This window comes from Callorhinus ursinus, unplaced genomic scaffold (assembly GCF_003265705.2).
Source record: "Callorhinus ursinus isolate GAN/ISIS: 27379988/994484 unplaced genomic scaffold, GSC_fseal_2.0 scaffold5, whole genome shotgun sequence".
Classification (NCBI taxonomy): Eukaryota; Metazoa; Chordata; class Mammalia; order Carnivora; family Otariidae; genus Callorhinus; species Callorhinus ursinus.
Genome location: NW_027397067.1, coordinates 17,716,694 through 17,737,871, shown reverse-complemented (window position 1 = coordinate 17,737,871; position 21,178 = coordinate 17,716,694). Strand labels below are relative to the sequence as shown.

General features: G+C 38.0%; 1 protein-coding gene across 1 annotated transcript in view; it reads left to right on the top strand.

Moving 5' to 3' along the window:
- CRH (corticotropin releasing hormone) overlaps positions 1–21,178 on the top strand; it is a 184,100-nt gene that overhangs the window by 1,703 nt on the left and 161,219 nt on the right. Inside the window, exon 2 of the mRNA XM_073892838.1 lies at positions 1,167–1,220. The gene's annotated coding sequence lies outside the window, so the exon portion shown is untranslated. The remainder of the gene's footprint in view (positions 1–1,166; positions 1,221–21,178) is intronic.

Sequence of the window (21,178 nt, the reverse complement as noted above, 5' to 3'; positions counted from 1 at the left end):
TTCCTCAGCTTCCCTTTGTTCAGTCACTCATCAAACATTTAGTGAGCACATTTTATGCATCGGACAGTATGCTATAATCTTTTTTCCTCTTTTCTAAAAGCATTTTAGGTTGCAGTTATGAATAGAGCTGCTATAAACAAACAAAAAACATTTTAGGATTTGCGGGTTTTTTTCTGCCCTTGTCTTAATACTCAGCACAAAGTCTTTAATACCACTCATATTGGGAGGTCAAGGCTAGGTCAAAGGCCACCTTAGATAACGGCCTTAAACCTAGCCTTGACCCTTAAAAGGTTTTATGATTTGCCATAGGAGAGTGTTAGAGACATTGATACGGCTGTGCTGGGCTTGGCTTAGCTTCCCATTCATTCATTCAACAAACATTTGAATGATTGCCATATTCCAGACATTAGACACGAAGATTATTGAGACTGTGTGGAACAGTAGGGAAGAAAGAAGGGTTAAGAAAAATTTACAACAGGGCATGTTTGGACTTTTGATAGGAAGGACACGTTTGTAGGTTTTAGCTTCTCTTTCAATTTTCAGAGTTAGAGAAAAAGCAAGTGTCAAAAGGTGTTAAACAGTAATCAGTGAATTCTCACTTTAATTTCCTTATGCTGGGAGACTGATTTTTACTTTCACTTTGCCAGTGATAATTCTGGATTTATAATAGGTATTCAATACATAATTGAATGAATAAACCTGTTAAATAGACTTTTCTAAACTGAAAAAAGGATTAATGTTGGCTGTTAGATTCAAGGTGAACAAGATTAGTAAAATTGGGATTTGTGGCTTAAAAAAAATCTTAGGCAAGTAGGTGAGTGGTAGTCTCCAGCTTGCATTTGTATCATCTTTATGTTAGGCAAGATTTTGCAGTGTCAAGAAAAAGAAAGCCTACAAAAGATGTACAAATATATGTGAATATATTTTAACAGTACAGCAAATGGTTGCACATCTTTTGTTTTGTTTTTTTCCCTTTGTTTTTTCTCTTTGCTGGTTTCCCTATCTTCTTTTGTCCCATAATACAGACAGATCCCATATTTGGTCATCAGACTCTGCTTTTCTCTTTATACCCGCTTTCTATGCCATTTCATCCACTCTCATTCTGTCAGCTGCCACTTTTGTGCAGATGGGTCTCAGAGGTACATCTTTATTCCTTTCCTTTTCAGAGCTCCAGACTGAAATCTCCAACCACTTGGTGGGCTCTTCCACAATACTCTAAAGTCAGTATGCCTAAGACTAAGACTTTTACACATAATCTTCCTGAAAATTTGCTTCTTCCGTTATCCATTCATCCACATTTTTTTTTCCCCAATAAAAGTTTATGGAAGGTCTTTCATGCTCAAGGTACTATGCTGGACTTTGGGAATGCAATGGTTAGTAAAAACAGTCTCAGTTGATGTTATCATCATTCTAGTCTAGTTACTCTGGCCTGAGACTATGATGTCATCCTTGACTTTTCTAAACTCCAAATCCAGTCAGTCTAAAATTTCTGTTAAATGTGTTCTTGTATTGTATCCTTTTCATTCCCACTGTCACTACCTTATCCCTAGACTGGGTCTCTTCCATCTACTTCTCCAGATCCTCTCTCTACTCTGCTATTTGCCCCTGGCTTCCAGCTGGTTGTGGTTAGCAGGAAGCAATGACAGAAGATCAGAGGGTGTAAAGAGTTTAAGGTGAGGGCATGTATGCCCCTAGCCCTCTGCAGATTGTCATGGGTTGGCTGGTTCCTCTAAAAGGCCGTAGCTCCAATCAGGCAGATCTTTCCATTTAGCCACACATACTCTCTTAGCTCCTCTAATTGCTTCCCTGGTTCCTGCAGGCCTAGAGGTTGGTATGGCTCTTGCTGTTGTGTCACTACTCTTTGTGAGTTTCCTTAATCCATGCTCACATCTTTGTAATATTCCTTTTGTTGATCTTTGTTAAATTACCCAGTTTGACTGCTATCTGTTTCCAGCCAGGACCTGACTGATACCCAGGGAGCTATTCTAGGAGCATCCTTACAGTTCCTTCCCTTCATTCTCTCTTCAGGTCAGTCCAGAGGATTTGTCTTCTACCGATCTGGCAAAATCACCCTTCTCATAAACTCCCTTCTCTACCTAACAAAATAATGATTATTCTTGGTCTTGGATGGTCATGATCTGGCCCCAAATAGCTCTTTACTCCATGGCATGATAGTTCTCATTATGCTTGTTTTTTAAATATTTCTTCCCCATTCCTATTTGTCTATCTTAGCTACCTTCCTAGAGGTAGCTAAGAACATTCCTTAAGAAAGGCAAAAATGAGGCACAGGACAGAACAATCAACAATTATATTTTTGTAGCACCTATTGAAAAATATTTCAATAACAAAAGTAAACTTATAGGGAGATTTTTTTTTCTCTGCAGTCAAGGGCCTAGAAGGTTAAAGGCATGAAAGTGATACCTTTATGTTCCCTCAAAACATAACTACTTTGTCCAGCAAAACATTTTTGTAAGCATTTTTTTTTCATTTTTTTGATGGTGCATTAATCTAAATGTTTCTCAGTTGCCCCTTTTTGGTAGCGGAAATTGTTAGGGATGATTCAATCTTTAATCCTGCTGTGAACATAGTTATTTTGAGTATTTTTGTCTAGGAAGTTCAATGTGCCAGTAATTTGATAAAATAGCAGAAAAGAGCCCTTCAAATGCTCACATTATTTCCACATGGTTCATTTTTACTGATTTATAATTTTAATTTGGAAATACTTGAAGGGAAAATCTAATTTTTGAAAATTTCTTTTTTTTTTTTTTAAAGATTTATTTATTTATTTGAGAGAGAGAGAGAATGAGAGATAGAAAGCACGAGAGGGAAGAGGGTCAGAGGGAGAAGCAGACTCCCCGCTGAGCAGGAAGCCCTATGCGGGACTCGATCCCGGGACTCCAGGATCATGACCTGAGCCGAAGGCAGTCGCTTAACCAACTGAGCCACCCAGGCACCCTTTTTGAAAATTTCTTAATCATAGACAAAAATCTGTGTATTCATATGCTTCAGTTTTAGCCAGAAACCTATATAAAAATCTATTGTTTTGTTTTACAAATGAACATAGAAGATATAGCATTAAAATTTTGTATAGTTAGTATAAAAGCAGATAGAATAACTACCAAACATTGTACATTTGTCTAGAGGGAACTTTGGATTTGAGGATAGTAAAAATGATGGTAGCATTTTAGAATTGACTTAAGTTGATTTGCTATCTGTAAAATACACAACAGTTTCTGTTTTTCAAAAATTGGCAAATGCAGTTTGCCAAGAAAACTGCATTTCCCAAAATCTTATCACTACCTGTAAGGTATGTAAGCACCACTGGCTGATGGTTTTCCTTCATAAGACTTCTTTCTTTTTTAAAAGATTTTATTTATTTATTTGACAGAGAGAGGGAACACAAACAGGGGGAGTGGGAGAGGGAGAAGCAGGCCTCCCACTGAGCAGGGGGCCTAATGCGGGGTCGATCCCAGGACCCTGGGATCATGACCTAAATTGAAGGCAGACGCTTAATGACTGAGCCACCCAGGTGCCCCCCTTCATAAGACTTCTTCACTAAATCCCAAGGGAATGAGATTGGTGTTTGGCTTTAGACTTTTCCTGTATAAGAAGTTCAATATAAGAATGAAAGATTGATTTAAAAACGAAAACTGAAGTTCCAGAACTTTAGGTATATTTGCACTCAAAGAACCCAACAACAGAATTTAGATCCATTTATCTAAAAAATCTTTATTATATTTTAACTTATGAAAGTAAAATTGCAATGAGCAAGAGATCTTTTTGTGTTTTTCTTAATGGAGTCTGAACAGTTTTTGAAAACTTTAGAGTAGATTTACACCAGATTAGGCAATTGAGTCCTGAATTCCTTTCCCCTAAGGAGAGCAACTTCATTGCCATGCAGATTTCAATTTGTCTTTGCAATCATAGGCCATATGTGAACATATATTAATCTGCCAATAAATTTTTTCTGCTAAATTTCCCACATAAGCAATATCAAGAGTACATAATGAAGTTATTGTTATGCCAAATAAACATTAATTCTTGGTCCCTCCTTTTTTTTTAAGATTTTATTTATTTATTTGAAAGAGAGTGGGAGAGAGGGAGCACAAGCAGTGGGAGTGGCAGGCAGAGGGAGAGGGAGAAGCAGGGTCCCTGTGGAGCAGGGAGCCTGACGTGGGGCTCGAGGCAGGGCTGGATACCAGACGCTTAACTGACTGAGCCACCTGGGTGCCCCTTCTTGGTCCCTCTTAATCCAGAATTATTTCTAAACATTGTTAAGCCCATTATTTTTTAGAATACACCACTGAAAAATAAAAACAATGGATAGAAACACTAAAAATATGACCATATATAGGGGAAATGCTGTAGCCTACACTTTTTCTAGGTGTTTTCCTTGCTAAAGAAAGCAAAGGAGAAAACCTCTTTTGTGGCAAATAGGTGTAACACTGTCCCTGACAGCATCCAGAAGTGAACTGCAGCCTCATCTAGGTTCCTGTGAGCCACTTGGTAATGCTGAAGATCCAGTTGCTTGTGGTGTGTGTACTTTCCCCCAAGGCCTAAGAAAGACTTATTATTTAGAATGTTTAAATAACGTTCCTGGCATTTTCCAGTATTTATGGTACTTACCTCATTATCCAAGGTAGTATGAATTTTCAGCTGGGCAAGCTGACTTCTTATTGTGGGCCCCAGGTTTCCTTCTCTGGAAAGCCTATGGATTTTAGAGGTGAGGCATTTTAGATTTCAGGCTTCAGTTTACTCACCTGGAAAATGAAAGGTTTTGACTAGGTGGCCTTTGCCATTCATCTCTAAGATACATTTGTTAAAAACCTGTGCTCTTCAGGCACTCCAATATTGTATTTCCTATAATTTCCAATATATCCCATTTTACAAACCTCCCCCTCTTCCTGAGTCATTATCTGATTTCCTAGGTTGGTCGTATGACTCCACATAGTGAAACAGGTTCTTGCGTGCATAGGGAGACTGACTACACAAGTGTTAATCAGTTTTTAATAATGTGGAGGTTGATTATTGTGTTCTGTAAATTACTCATAAAGCTTTTCTTTCTTTTTTTCTTTCAGTTTTTTCCCCTTACCATTAAACTTCTTTGAGAATTGGAAGGTAGGGTAGAGAATGAGCAGGGCATAATCCATTTTACTATTTGTTAGCTGTTCTGGAAAAATGTCTCATAGGGAAGAAGACAGAAGATATATTTATGAGAATGAAAGATTGTGGATTGACTTTATTTGTTTCTATCTGGGCCCAAGATCTAGAACTGATGATGTTCTTTGATTGGTTACAGTTGTAGAAATGTTTTTAAAAAGCTTCCAAGTTAACTCCCTCACATAATAAAATTGGGGCAGTGTTGTGTTCCTCGGTTTGGTGCTGCTTCAGATAAAGCTAGTGAGCGAATTTCAATACAAGGAAGGTAAAGTAGAATAAAATATAATAATGTTGCTGGTATGTTTAGTAACTATCATTCTGAGAATAAGTAAGTCTTAGTAATTTCTAGCCTGATTACCTGGGAACAAATTCCCCAAGGGATCATCACCCCATCTGAAAAATGGGCTAACATTATTTCTCAATTTTAGAGTTCTGTAAGTTGGAGATAAATTATTCAAACACACTTTTGCAAAGAAACCTAGAGAGATAGTCAGGAGACAGGTTCTGGCTCCATCTCTGTTACTCTCTATACTTGTGCATGGCTTTGATATGTCACGTCACCTCTTTGTGTGTCTTTTTCCGTATCTATGAATTGAACTTCATTAGCTTCTCTCTGTGCTGCTTCTAGCTCCATGCAGCAACCTGTGCTTTTGTTAAGATGGTCTCAGGTAGAAAGAGTGGGTGATGGTGAAACATACACTTGAAGACAGAAGTTCTTAATTGGGGTTCCATGGGTGAGCTTCAGAGGGACAGGAATCCCCTGATGTTTTATGCAAATGTGTATGCATATGCATGTGCATTTTTGTGAATAGATCTTTTTTTTCCCCATTAGATTCTCTAAGGCATCAGTGACTCTCTACCCCTCCTTCAGAAGTTTAAGAACTACTGTAATGTGTAGAAGAGGGAGATAAATTAAAGCTAAGGGGAATAATGGTAAAGACTTTATGAAAGAAGAGGAACTGGGGTTGGCCTTTGAGCCTGGGTAGGGTTTGAATAGATGGGAGGAGGAAGAGGGGTGTTCTAGTAGATGGTAACATGAGGAATAAAGGACATGTATACCAGGAGCAGGTATAATGTATCAGACATGGATTATCTTTATAAATTCTCAAAATAGGACTAGGAGGTGGATATTAATGGTATCCTTATTTTATTGATGAGAAGAATGATGATCATCAGGGTAGAGTGGCTTACCCAAGGTCTTGCAGTTAGTAAGTGGTAAACCAGGATGTGAAGCCTTTTAGTCTAATCCCAACAATTATCGTATAGTTTTTTTCTCCTTTAATTATTTAATGTAGTAAATTATATTTATATACTTCATAGATTTTGCATTCTGGGATAAACCCAGTCTGATCATGATGTATTATCTTTTTTATACTGCTAATTTTGGTTTGCTAACATTTTGTTTACATTTCTGTATCTATATTCATGGGTGAGGTGGGCCTGTAATTTTTCTTCTTTGTACTACCTTTGTCTTGTTTAGATATCAGTATTATATAGTAACTTCATTGGCTAAATTGGGGAGTATTCCTTTTTCTGATCACTGGTAGAGTTTGAATAAGATTGGAACATCTGATTATTTGAAAGTGTGGTAGAATTCACCTATAAAATTATCTAGGTTTGGTATTACCATGGTGAAGAGATTTTAAGGTTCTCATTCCATTTTAAAAGATGAAGCCATTTGACTTCTCAAAATAGTTATAGTAGGATATGTATTTCTAGAAATTTATCTATTCTAACATCTCAAATTTATTGGTATAAAATTTTTATAATAGTCTCTATAAAAAAATTCTCTTCTTTATCTAAAGTTATATCCATCATATCACTCCTAATATTATTTTGTCTATTCTCTTTTTTCTTGATCAATCTTACTAGAGATTTTCTATTTTATAAGTCTTCACAAAGATCCATTTTTCAGCTTTATTGATACTCTCCATTATATCTTAACATGTTAATTTCTACTTTTATTAATCTTCAACTTAGATTTTATTTTGTTATTCTTTTTTTAAACTTCTACAGTTAGGCTTAAGTTCATTAGTTTTCACTTTATTTCTTAATATGTAAATATTTAAAGCTGTATCTTTCCCTTCAAGTAATGCTTTTACTGCTTCTTACAACATTTTGATTTATGATACTTTGAATTTCATTTAGTTCTCTGTATTTTCCTGGAATACTTTTTCCTTCCTTTTATAGTCACCTTTTCTACATCTTTATGATTTAGGCATGTTTCTGGTGAGCTTATAGCTAGGATTTTAAAATCCATCTGACAGTCTCCATCTTTTAACTGGGAACTGGGAAGTTTAATCCATTAACTTTCAGTGGAATTTAGCATATATGTTTGGGTTTGTTTTAATCTGTCTTTTATTTTATATATATATATATATATATTATTATGTTATGTTAGTCACTATACAGTACATCATTAGTTTTTGATGTAGTGTTCCATGATTCATTGTTTGCATATAACACCCAGTGCTCCATGCAGTACGTGCCCTCTTTAATACCCATCACCGGGCTAACACATCCACCCACCCCCCTCCCCTCTAGAACCCTCAGTTTGTTTCCCAGAGTCCATAGTCTCTCGTGGTTCATCTCTCCCTCTGATTCCCCCCCTTCATTTTCCCTTCCTTCTCCTAATGTCCTTCACGCTATTCCTTATGTTCCACAAATAAGTGAAACCATATGATAATTGACTTTCTCTGCTTGACTTATTTCACTTAGCGTAATCATCCAGTCCCAACCATGTTGATGTAAAAGTTGGGTATTCATCTTTTCTGATGGCTGAGTAATATTCCATCATATATATGGACCACATCTTCTTTATCCATTCGTCTGTTGAAGGGCATCTCTGTCTTTTAAAAATTTGCCTTCTTCTCCTTTATTTCTCTCTATTTTGAATGATAGCATATTTGTTTTTATTTTTTATTTTTTTTAAACATTTTATTTATTTATTTGACAGAGAGAGAGAGACACAGCGAGAGAGGGAACACAAGCAGCGGGGGTGGGAGAGGGAGAAGCAGGCTTCCCACTGAGCAGGGAGCCCGCTGCGGGACTCGATCCCAGGACCCCGGAATCATGACCTGAGCTGAAGGCAGACGCTTAACGACTGAGCCACCCAGGCGCCCCAGCATATTTGTTTTTAATCTTCCATTTTTTTCTAATTACTTAGAAGTTAGGCACTGTTTTCCTTTTCAAGGTTTTATTTGATTTTTTCCATTTATATTTAACTTAATGAGTTGTGAGGTTAATCAATGTCTTAACACTCCTGACTGAAAAGTAGAAGGTACTGAACTTTGATCATCCTCTATCAGATTATTCACTGTTATTAGCCAGTATTTTAGTTATATTTTCTTAAACTCTTAAATTAGATATCATTATAGTTATAGGTGATATGTTTAAATTTATCAATTTGTATGTTTATCAATATCTTTGCCATTTTTTCTTTTTGTCTCTTAAAACTTTTTTGAGTTTGTTTTCTTTCTTCCTGAGGTACATCCTTATAAAATTCCTTCATTAAGTTTCCTTATGGCAAACTCTTGCATTTTTTATTTATCTGAAAATGTCTCTAATTTACCCTAGTTAATAAAAGATTGTTTATTTGAGGATGCAGTTCTCAATAGACAGTTACTTTCTCTTAACACTTCGAAGATATTCACTTCATCTTTTGGTTTCCATTCCTGCTCTTGAGAAGTATGCTGTTTTTCTTATATAAACATAATACCACCATGCATTTTGACATAATTATATATTTTGCTAGATTCATGGATCCCAATTGTTTCTTATACTTTAGACCCCTACAATGAATTTATTATTTAGTTTTAATTTTCTTTCAATTGAGGTATTCTGTCTTGAATGATTTCCTTAAAAAATTTACATATGTGGTATAAATTCTGAATTCTTTTATGTTTGAAAATGCCCTTCTTCTACCTCTTGTGGTTTAGCCCTGCCTATTGCTGGGCCCTCTCTTCCCTCCTTTAAAGGTATTCATGTCAAGACATTATCACACCAGAGCCATGACAGCAAGTAATTCAAAGGTTTATTACTCACTCAGGCATAGGCAAATTGAAGGAGGCTCCAGAGGGAGGAGACCCACCAATGAGAAGGTTCTCCAACTTTGCTATAAATGATATTCTGGCCAGGCATAGAATTCTTGGATTATATTCACTTCTTTCAAAAGTCTCTAAACAGTATTCCTTTTCTCTTTTTTTTCTCCTGGACTCTAGTACTATCAGTGAAGAATGTGATAGCTATTCTGATTCTCTTTCCTTTTTAAGTAAGGTGATCTCTCTTTGGAAGTTTATGTGAATTTTTTTATTCTTTGGAGTTCAGAAATGACACCAGAATGTACCTAAATGTATGTCATTTTCCATTAATCCTGTCTGGCACTTGGTTGCCCCTGCTGTTTGAAATGTCAGGTCTTTTTTCAGCTCAGGAAAACTTTTTTTTTTTTCATTTTTCCTTTTATTTGATTGTGGCTTGTCTTCTATTCCTTTTCTTCCTTCTGGAATGCCTTTATTTTCATTTGCATATCAGGCTCCTTGAAACTGTCTCCATGTTTCTTTTCATGAATGATTTCCTTTTATTTGTATTTTTCTCTCTGACGTATCTTTTCCATTTGATCTTATAGAGCTTCTAGCTTACTAATCCTGATGACTACTTTGTATTTCAGCAGTAGTATTTTTTGGATTCTTTTGTAGGTTTTAAATTCAGAAGTAAGGTTTATTTTTTTTTAATTTGCCCAGACTTATTTCTTTCCTTTAAACAAATCTACCCGTAAAACCAGTCTTTAAAAAAAATGAATAAAGAATTGTAATTTGGAAAAAAAAAATCTACCCAAGAGTTGTCTTCATCAAAATAAAAAGCTTCTGGGCGCCTGGGTGGCTCAGTTGGTTAAGCGACTGCCTTCGGCTCAGGTCATGATCCTGGAGTCCCGCATCGGGTTCCCTGCTTGGCAGGGAGTCTGCTTCTTCCTCTGACCCTCCCCTCTCTCATGTGCTCTCTCTCTCTCTCTCTCATTCTCTCTCTCAAATAAATAAATAAAATCTTTAAAAATATATATATAAAAGAAAAAAAACAAAATAAAAAGCTTCTACACAGTGAAGGAAACAAGCACCAAAACTAAAAGGCAACCCATGGGATGGGAGAAGATATTTGTAAATGACATATCTGATAAAGGATTGCTATCTAAAATATATAAAGAACTTATAAAACTCAATACCCAAAACCAAATAATCCTGTTAAAAAATGGGCAGACATTTTTTCCAAAGAAGACGTCCAGATGGCCAACAGACACATGCAAAGATGCTCCATATCACTTATCATCAGGGAAATAAAAATCAAAACTACAATGAGATATTGCCTCACACCACTTAGAAGGGCTAAAATTAACAACACAGGAAACAACAAGTGATAGGATGAGGAGAAAGGGGAACCCTCTTATACTGTTGGTGGGAATGCAAACTGGTGTGGTCACTCTGGAAAACAGTATGGAAGAGTTGTCATTACATTTTAATTAAAGTTCTCTTAGGTTTCTTCTGCCATTAAATCTGCCTCAATAGGAGCCACCTATTCAGGTATGGTCCACAAACTCTTTGCCTGCTCATATCAGCTGTGGAGGGAGGGGGTTGAATCCCATATGGAGCAGGATTTGGGGTCTCTTTAAGCAGTGTGGTTCTCAATGCTGGGGAGGTTCAGTGGTCTCCAGCTCTGGTTCTCCCTTAGGCAATCTTAGCATTGTCCCAGTGTTGGTCAGAGAAGCCGGTTTCCTCTGCCGTAGCTTGGTCCTCCTGGAGTTACAAACAAAATGTGTCCTCCACTGGCTGCCCTGCTCAATTTCTTTGGGAACTAAGTATCAGATGAGGGTAGGATTGCCTCTGTCTTTAACAGTGAGCCACCCAACACACACACACACACACACACACCCCTCTTCCCCCATTAGCTATTTATTTTTCTTGTTTAAATGATATTTAGTGAAGCATGATACCTGGATATATTCATAATCCACCCCAAACCTACCTTTCTCATCTCTTTTTTCTGCTCTTCCTTCATACACCAAGTGTTTTATAAGTGTTGATTTATCCTTCTGTTTACTGAGCACATGTTATAGTTTTTTATTTCCAGATCTTTTATCAAAAAGTGAGAGAAAAAAGAATGAGAGTAGAAACATTCTGACCAGTTTCCCAACCACATTTTTAAAAACAAATAAGGAAACTGAGTCTTGTTCAGGCTCACATAGCTAGTTTTAGTTAATATTATTAAGTGGTGGAATATGAATCCTGACAGGAAAGACCATGGGGAAACAGTGTTGACAGAGTAGTCCTGCCAGTGAGATGCAGGAATAGAGGCAAGGTATTCCGTGAGAGTTGTTAGCTCATTCATTCGTTTAATGTGTATCAGTCAGAACTTCACCACATGAATTAGGGGGTAACAATTGAAATGGGTGAGAAATATTTTAAACAGAGAGTTGCTCCATTAGAGATCAGAAATTTGAAAATACATCGTGTGTATGGGAAAACAGCAATCCTGAACTGCTGAAACATTTGAAGAGATAGCAGAAAGTGAGGCTATGAAGGTCAGATGGGGCCAGATTATAAAGGGGTTTGCATGTCACACTTTGTTCTATATTTATTCAGCCAACGTTTTCTGAAAACTTACTGTGTGCCAGGAGCCATGCTAGCACTGGGGATGTGGGAGTGAGAAAGTGTTTCTGTTCTCCAGGAGCTATAGGCATTAGGGAGTTGATGGAATGAAGGAATTTAAGCCTGTAGATTGATGGAAATTTCACTCAAGTGGCAGTCAAGGGGAAAGAGACTGGAAGCAGAGAGTCCAGGTAGGTAGGAGACCGTTGTCTTAGTTCCAGAGAGAAATGATACGTGCGTGGACTATGGAGGGTGATAGCAGTTGTCAGAGCAGGTGTAATAGGGGGATATGCATGGGGTAGGGAAGTCAAAGAGGCAGGACCATCCTCCGGTCTGAGGATGGTGGTGATGTTGCTGCATCTCAGCTCTTGTTTCTGCTTCTTATGGGCTCTCAGAGAGGGAGAGAGTCTTAACCACCTATCTTGCCCCCATTGCTTGAAGCATTGCATCAGTAAACACAGGATGTTGTTAACTAGGTTAGAGTTCACAGTCAACTAATTTGTCATAATTGACTTACTGGAAATGGTCCTGTGGAGAAATTAAATTATTTTCTAAGTTTTTACTAGAGCAGCTAGAGATTCCTTTGAGATAATTCTGTAAATTATCTTATATAGCTGTTGTAAAAAGAATTGCTAAGTAAGGCAATATTGTATAAATGTATGTATAAATATATATAGTTTGAAATTTTTAATGACTACTAGTTTTTGTTGTCTCTATCGTCATTTAACAGCTATAAAAATAAAGGGGAAATGGCAACTGCCATTTTAACAAAGGATATTTTACAACATACCCTTTCCCCTCTCTTTCCTTCCTTTTGACATCTTGTTTAAATCTGTTTTCTTACAATAGGCAGCAAAAGGATTTATTCCCTTGGTAATATATTTAATAACAGACGATTTAGCAGACACTATCGATACCTTCCAAATTGTAATTTTTCAATTTCTTGTAAGCAAGTAAGTGTTGAGAACATTTTGTTACATTATATTTTTCTCCCGGTTTATAGCTCCCAGATTAGCTGTATATGTAAGCTGCACACTGCAGCTTTTCTATTAAACATTCATGACAGCATCTTATGCTATTTGCAGCCTTGAAAATGGACACATGATAAGTAGGATATCTTTATTTTTTATACTTTCTAGTTTGCATCGGTCGTGAATTGACAAATACTTAGTGAATGTCCAATGCAACAGAATACCAAGTGCCATAGAAAGACAACAAGATGCCTGTATTGCAAGGATTGTTAATCCAATGGAAAAGACAAAAGGCCATTATGGAAGGCATATAAAAAGTGTGGCAGTACTTCCCAGATATTGTAATGTACATGTATTTGCTCCCTCCCTTTCATGTCCCCTTACTGGTCCCAGTGCTCTTCATGGCTATGTGCTTCCTACTTACCATGTGTGGAAAGGAGGGAAGTCATGTACCTCAATATTTTGGGAATAAGATCCAGTGCCTTCCAGAAAGAAACAAGATCTGAATGAGGTACCATCTAAATAAAGTGGAGGATAAAAGTTTGAAAGGATATCTTAATATTTATGAAGTCCTTTCAGATCTGTTTAGTAGTAACCAGTAGAAAATAAAAAAATGATATAACTTATAAACTTACTGCCTGCCAAGAGTCATAAGCTCATAAGTTTAATTAGGAAAAGTCAGTATTTGATGCTGCTGCCCCTTCTGGTTTATGTTCAGAGGAGTGATTTCCCCAGGGAACCCTGTCTTCTACTACTGTCTTTGGCCTGGGGCCTCCACTGTGCTCTCCTCTCATCAGCCCCCGAGCCCAGGCCAGAGCAGGTGCTTAACATGGTGCCAGGGGGTCATCAGAGTCAGCACTTTCTGACTCTATAATATTAGCCCTCTCCCTTCCTGGGTCCTGTTCACTTTGGGTACAAAGGTGAAGTCTGAGCCCATTTGGGAGATACCATGGGCCTGCAGCCTGGAACTCTTACATCACACAATTGTGCATCCTTAGGATCTCTAATTTCTATTCTGGACTTCCAGTCTTTCTATACTCTTGCTGAATTTATATGCAACCTATCAAACATTAATGTTTTATACAATGAAATTATAAAAATTTAATGTCATTTTAGAATTGAGACAAATGAAAGTGACAGCTGTAATTTAACATGTAAACTATTTGTCCAGCAGAACTGAAGTCAGAAATTTTCACAGAATTTTGGAAAATAAAACCTAGAGATACCACAAATTTGGGTTTTATAATTTAAAAGTGGCTGAAGTACTTTCTAAAGTTTCTCTAATATCAGATTCTCCATAGCATACTGAGTCAAGTGTTTTTTTTTTTTTTTCTTTTCTTTTCTTTTTGATAGAGTGGACTGAAAATATAGTTCCAGGTTCTTGAACCTATGAGAACAATTGATGTAGGTTAGGAATGATAACTCTAGTACCCAAAAGGGCCAGGCAGGAAATGTACCTGAGTGAAGCCCATAGCTGCCACACATCCTGACAAACTATTTGAAGAGATCTTTGGTTTATGACTTTCCTGGCCCAGGAATTTGAAAATACTACTTAGCTACTATAGGTTAATCTGGGCCTGAAAATGATTACTCAAGAAACCTGTTAAATGCGTTTGCACAATCTCTTGGAATTAGCATTTCTTTGAAAGGGTACCTGGGTAAGCCTTTCAAGTGTTGGCTGTGTTTGTTTCTTTGAGTAACCAATCACTTTGAAAGGACTTTCCAGTTTAGGAGACTATAGTATAGTCTCACGAGCTCTTAAACTTTGTCAGCAAGCAAAAAATTAGTATAAGAAAAAAATAAAGATTACAAAGAACCAAAAAAACTCATGAGAATATAGTTTTCTAAATGTTGACACCAGAAAATCAGATATGGCTGAGAAATAGCAGCATCTTTCCTGAAACATGCTCATCTGAACCAAAGTTGTTATAATTCAGAGCAAGAGACGTCTGTCTTAAAGGCAAATGGTCAAGGTTGCTCTGGAGATGATGCAGGAAATGATTCAGAATATTACCCAGAAATATATTTCCTTGAATATTGATAAATTCCATGCAACATGTGTCAGCCTATGGCTATTATAAAATGAATTGGATATCAGGGATTCCTAGTGACTGTCTTTAGGTTCTGTCCATCATGTGTAACCCACACTTTGTTGCCATTATAGGTCTGAAAGTGAAAACTTCCAGATGACAATCTCTGCCACAGAGTGACACACACACACACACACACAGAGTGGGTGGTTTTCAGATTTGAGTATGCCTGAGAATTACTAAGAGTGTTTGTTACAAAAGTTGGTTTTATTCTGATTCAGGGGATCTGCAGACCATGTTTTGAGACACGTTGCTTTAAAATGAAAGGGGGGGGCACCTGGGTGGCTCAGTCATTAAGCGTCTGCCTTCGGCTCAGGTCATGGTCCCAGGGTCTTGGGATCGAGCACCGCATTGGGCTCCCTGTTCAGCGGGAAGCCTGCTTCTCCCTCTCCCTCTGCCTCTTCCCTCTGCTTGTGCTCTCTTTCCCTCTCTCTCAAATAAACAAAATCTTAAAAAAAAAAAAAAAAAGAATGGGAAGCATCATAGAGGTTTTGACTTGTTTTCTGGGTTAATGGTCTTGTTCACACTCTTTGGAAGTCATTCTTTTATCTGCAAAATATTAAGATTCCTTCCAGAAAGGAAAATAGGTTTTATCATTGTTCAGAGCTCATTCTTCATATATTCATGATGACCTCAAAGTTTATACTCCTAACCCAGAACTTTTCTCTGAACTCCAGGTGTGTATATCCAGCTGTCTGCTGGAACACCTCTACTGGAATGTCTAATAGACCTGTCCCACTTCACACAGCCACACTAAAATCCTCCCTTCAAGCCTCGTCCACTTGCAGTTTTCCCAATTTTGGTTAATGGCAACACTCTTCTTCCAGCTGACCAAGCCAAAAAACTTGGAATCATTCAAGGGAGTAGTATTTTCTTTTCTTTTTTTAATACCCCACTTCCAGTTGACTGACAAATCCCTTTGCCTCTACCTTCAAAATATATCTAGAATCTGATCATTTCCCCCTTACCTCTTGCCACATCTTGGCCCAAGCTGTCATCTGAATTATTGTAGGTCTCCTTACTGTTCTCCTTACTTCCATTCTTGTTCCTTTATAATCTGTTCTCAACACAGCAGCCAGAGTGTTCTAAAATTAAAACTACATCATGTCCCTCTTCTGCTCCAAGCCCTGCAGTGGTTTCCTGTGTCACCCAGAGTAACAGCCAAAAAACTGAGATTGACCTTCAAAGTCTGAGATCTCTTTGATCTCTTCTCAAATCTCTCTCCCTCCTGCTCACTTTCTTCTAGGCTCAGTGTCCTCCACACTATTTCTTGAAGCCATAGGGCCTTTGAACTAGCTGTTCCCTCATTGTACTAGTTGCCTGGAATGCTCTTCCCTGGATATTGGAATGGTTCCCTTCTTCACTTCTGTCAAGTCTTTGCTCAAATATTGCCTTCTTCAAGGGCCAACTCTTACTCCTTTATTTATTTGAAACTGTGATCCCCTTTCCCTCCTGCCCAGCTTTTCTTTTTTTTTTTTAATTTTTTTATTGTTATGTTAATCACCATATATTACATCATTAGTTTTTGGTGCAGTGTTCCATGATTCATTGTTTGTTCATAACACCCAGTGCTCCGTGCAGAACGTGCCCTCCTCAATACCCATCACCAGGCTAACCCATCCCCCTACCCCCCTCCCCTCTAGAACCCTCAGTTTGTTTTTCAGAGTCCATCATCTCTCATGGTTCGTCTCCCCCTCTGACATACTCCCCTTTTCTTCCTCTCCTGTTATCTTCTTCTTTTTCTTTTTGCTTAAAATATGTTGCGTTATTTGTTTCAGAAGTACAGATCTGTGATTCAACAGTCTTGCACAATTCACAGCGCTCACCGTAGCACATAGCCTCCCCAATGTCTATCACCCAGCCACCCCATCCCTCCCACCCCCAACCACTCCAGTAACACTCAGTTTGTTTCCTGAGATTAAGAATTCCTCATATCAGTGAGGTCATGTGATACATGTCTTTCTCTGATTGACTTATTTCACTCAGCATAACACCCTCCAGTTCCATCCACGTCGTTGCAAATGGCAAGATCTCATTCCTTTTGATGACTGCATAATATTCCATTGTGTATATATACCACATCTTCTTTATCCATTCATCTGTCGATGGGCATCTTGGCTCTTTCCACAGTTTGGCTATTGTGGACATTGCTGCTATAAACATTGGGGTACACGTACCCCTTCGGGTCCCTACATTTGTATCTTTGTGGTAAATACCCAGTAGTGCAATTGCTGGATCGAACGGTAGCTCTAATTTCAACTGTTTGAGGAACCTCCATACTGTTTTCCAGAGGGGTTGCACCAGCTTGCATTCCCACCAACAGTGTAGGAGGGTTCCCCTTTCTCCACATCCCCGCCAACATCTGTCGTTCCCTGACTTGTTAATTTTAGCCATTCTGACGGGTGTGAGGTGGTATCTCATTGAGGTTTTGGTTTGGATTTCCCTGATGCCGAGCGATGTTGAGCACTTTTTCATGTGCCTGTTGGCCATTTGGATGTCTTCTTTGGAGAAATGTCTGTTCATGTCTTCTGCCCATTTCTTGATTGGATTATTTGTTCTTTGGGTGTTGAGTTTGATAAGTTCTTTATAGATTTTGGATACTAGCCCTTTATCTGATATGTCATTTGCAAATATTTTCTCCCATTCTGTCGGTTGTCTTTTGGTTTTGTGGACTGTTTCTTTTGCTGTGCAAAAGCTTTTTATCTTGATGAAATCCCAATAGTTCATTTTTGCCCTGGCTTCCCGTGCCTTTGGCGATGTTTCTAGGAAGAAGTTGTTGTGGCTAAGGTCGAAAAGGTTGCTACCTGTGTTCTCCTTTAGGATTTGGATGGACTCCTGTCTCACGTTTAGGTCTTTCAACCATTTGGAGTCTATTTTTGTGTGTGGTATAAGGAAATGGTCCAGTTTCATTCTTCTGCATGTGGCTGTCCAATTTTCCCAACACCATTTGTTGAAGAGACTGTCTTTTTGCCATTCTGCCCAGCTTTTCTACCATGAGTTCCCCAATCCCCTTTGCCCTGCTCTGATTTTCCATAGCACCTCTCCCCTGGTAGAATACTAGATTAGCTTTTCTTTTTTTTTTTTTTTCATTGGTTGATTGAATGTTTATTTTTCTTTCTCCCACACTAGAACGTAGTGAAGAAATTTTTGTCTGTTTTGTTCACTGAGGTATCCCTAGTGCTTTGAAAGGTGCTCAGTAAATATTTGCTGAGTAAACTCAATGAATTATTTGTAGAGTAGTTGCTAAAAGTCAAGTGTTGCTCTAAAGTTCAAGGAGTATAGCTGCGAATAGACAGGACAGCTCTGCCTTCTTGGAGCCGATATTCCTAGTGGGAACCAACTGCAAAATAGCAGAACTGCAGAATGTGCAGCTTTTGTGTAGAGGCCAGCATGATGGGACTTATAAAGTAGCCACAGCAGTCAAAGATGGAGGAGACTACCTAGTAGCAGCCCTCTGCAAAAGGCAGAGGGGATTGCAAAAGTTGTGGTTAGCAGGAAAGTGAAAACTTCCAGAAAACAGAGAGTGAGTTACAGAATATGAAAGTATAGGAATTACAAGTAAGCAAATGAAAAAGTGAGCCCAAAGAAGAAATAATATGTGGGGGAGAAGGAAAGAAAGCTTATGTAAACAGCATATAATAGAAACTCCCAATAACTGTGTCTTAACCACATAGTGGTTTATTTCATCACATAAAAGAAATCCACAGGAGAGAACCAGGTGTTGGATGGAAGCTTCAGGATCCCACCAGCGACCAAGTGTCCTATCTCCTCCATCATCCTCAGCACATGCCTTCTATCCTCAAAATCACTTCCTGGAAGGAAGCAAAGTGAAGGAAAAAGGAATCTTTCAGAAAATAACATAATACTTCTCATGGGCTAGATAGAATTTAATCACCTGGCCACACCTACTGCAAAGGAGTCTAAGGAAGCTTGTCTTTTAATCCAGGGCATTGCCACCACAAATATCTCTGCCATAGAGTAAATGAATAAATTGCAATTTATTAGAAGAGGATCCAAGATTAAAACCTAGAGCATAGGGGTGCCTGGGTGGCTCAGTCAATTGAGCAGTCAGCTTTTGGTTTCAGCTCAGGTCAAAATCTCAGTGTCCTGGGATTGAGCCCTGAGTCAGGCTCTGTGCTGGGCTTGGAGTCCGCTTGAGATTCTCTCTCTCCTTCTCTCTCTCCCTCCTTCTTCCCCTCCCCCCCAAAAATTTTAAGAAAAGAACAAATGTATAGTGAAAAGGAAGAAATTTCACCCCAGGCCATTATATCCTTAACCCTCCTGACTTCCAGTGTCTCTGCCCAGAAGCAACCACTCTTACCAGTTTCTTGTATAAGAAGGAGTCCTATAAAACTCAAGAACCTTGTGAAAATGAATGCTTGGTTCTTATTGGTAACAGTGACAACTCTGATTTGTATGCAGTAAGTGGAAGAGCAGGCTGAAATGATACCACCTCTAAGAAACCCATCCTTGGTTAGGCCAGGTTGATGTCACTGCCTCCCAAACTCCTTCATGTCTTTTTATAATTATCATTATTTTTTGTTGTGGGAAAAGATATATAACATAGAATTTTCCATTTTAACTCTTTTTAAGTGTACAGGTCAGTGGCATTGAGTAAATTCACATTGTTGTTCAACCATCACCACTATCCATTGCCAGAATTAATCCTCATCCCAAACAGAAATTCTGTCCATTTAACACTAACTCCTCATTCCCTCTCCGCACAGGCCCTAGTAACCACCACTCTATTTTCTGTCTCTATGAATTTGCCTATTCTAGGTTTTCTCATATCATTGTAATTGTACAATATTTGTCCTTTTGTGTCTTATTTTATTTGGTCTAATGCTTCAAGGCTCATCTGTGTTGTAGCATGTTTCAGAATTACCTTCTTTTTAAAGGCTGAATAATATTCCATTGTATGGATATTCCATATTTTGTTTCTCTGTTCATTTGTTAACATTTGGGTTGTTTTCACCTTTATGCTATTGTAAATATTCTTTTTTTATTTTTTTAATTTAATTTTATTATGTTATATTAGTCACCATACAATACATCATTAATTTTTGATGTAGTGATCCATGATTCATTGTTTTCATATAACACCCAGTGCTCCATGCAGTACATGCCCTCCTTAATACCCATCACCGGGCTAACCTATCCTCCCACCCTCCTCCCCTCTAGAACCCTCAGTTTGTTTCTCGGAGTCCATAGTCTCTCGTGGTTTGTCTCCCCCTCCGATTCCCCCCTTCATTTTTCCCTTCCTTCTCCTAATGTCCTCCATGCTATTCCTTATGTTCCACAAATAAGTGAAACCGTATGATAATTGTCTTTCTCTGCTTGACTTATTTCACTTAGTATAATCTCCTCCAGTCCCAACCATGCTGATGCAAAAGTTGGGTATTCATCCTTTCAGATGGCTGAGTAATATTCCATTGTATATATGGACCACACCTTCTTTATCTATTTGTCTGTTGAAGGGCATCTCGGCTCTCTTTTTTTTAAAAAAGTATTTTATTTATTTGTCAGAGAGAGAGAGATACAGAGCACAAGCTGGGGGAGCAGCAGGCAGAGGGAGAAGCAGGCTCCCTGCTCCCCTTGATGTGGAATTCAATCCCAGGACCCTGGGATCATGCCCTGAGCCGAAAGCAGACACTTAATCAACTGGGCCACCCAGGCATCCCTATTGTGAATATTCTTGCTATGAACATTGGTATACTAGTATCTGTTTTGAGTTTCTGCTTTTAATCCTTTTGTATCCTTCATGTCTTTTTATAACGTACCATGATTTATTGTATTTGATGTACAGATGCTTTAAATTCCTCATTAGATTCTAATCCCTTGAGAGCAGGGCCTATAATATTTTTTTCTACTCACAAATTTACTCATTCCAGCAGTTATATATTGAGTACCTGCTGAGTACCAGGTACCAGGCTAGTCTTTGGGGACATAGAGTGCAATGACAAATATGACCTCTATCTTCTTGCAGCATAAGTCTAGTGAGGGACATATATTTTTCTCATTGCATGTAGAATAATGCTTTGCACAATATAAGTATTCAACAAATATTTGTTGACTTTAACCAAGTCAGTTAGTAAATAAGGAAATAAGTAAATTAACTTATTGACTTCATGTGTCCTCAGTAATTCGTGAGGGTATCGTATCAGTGATTGGATAGCAGTGAACATATTTGGAACAAATGTAAACTCTGTGAGATTAGAAACATGGCTTTCTTGTTCGCTATTGTATTTCTAGCAAATAGGATGGTGTCTGGCACACAGTATGGGTTCAATAATTTTTAAACAAATACTGTTGACATAATTTG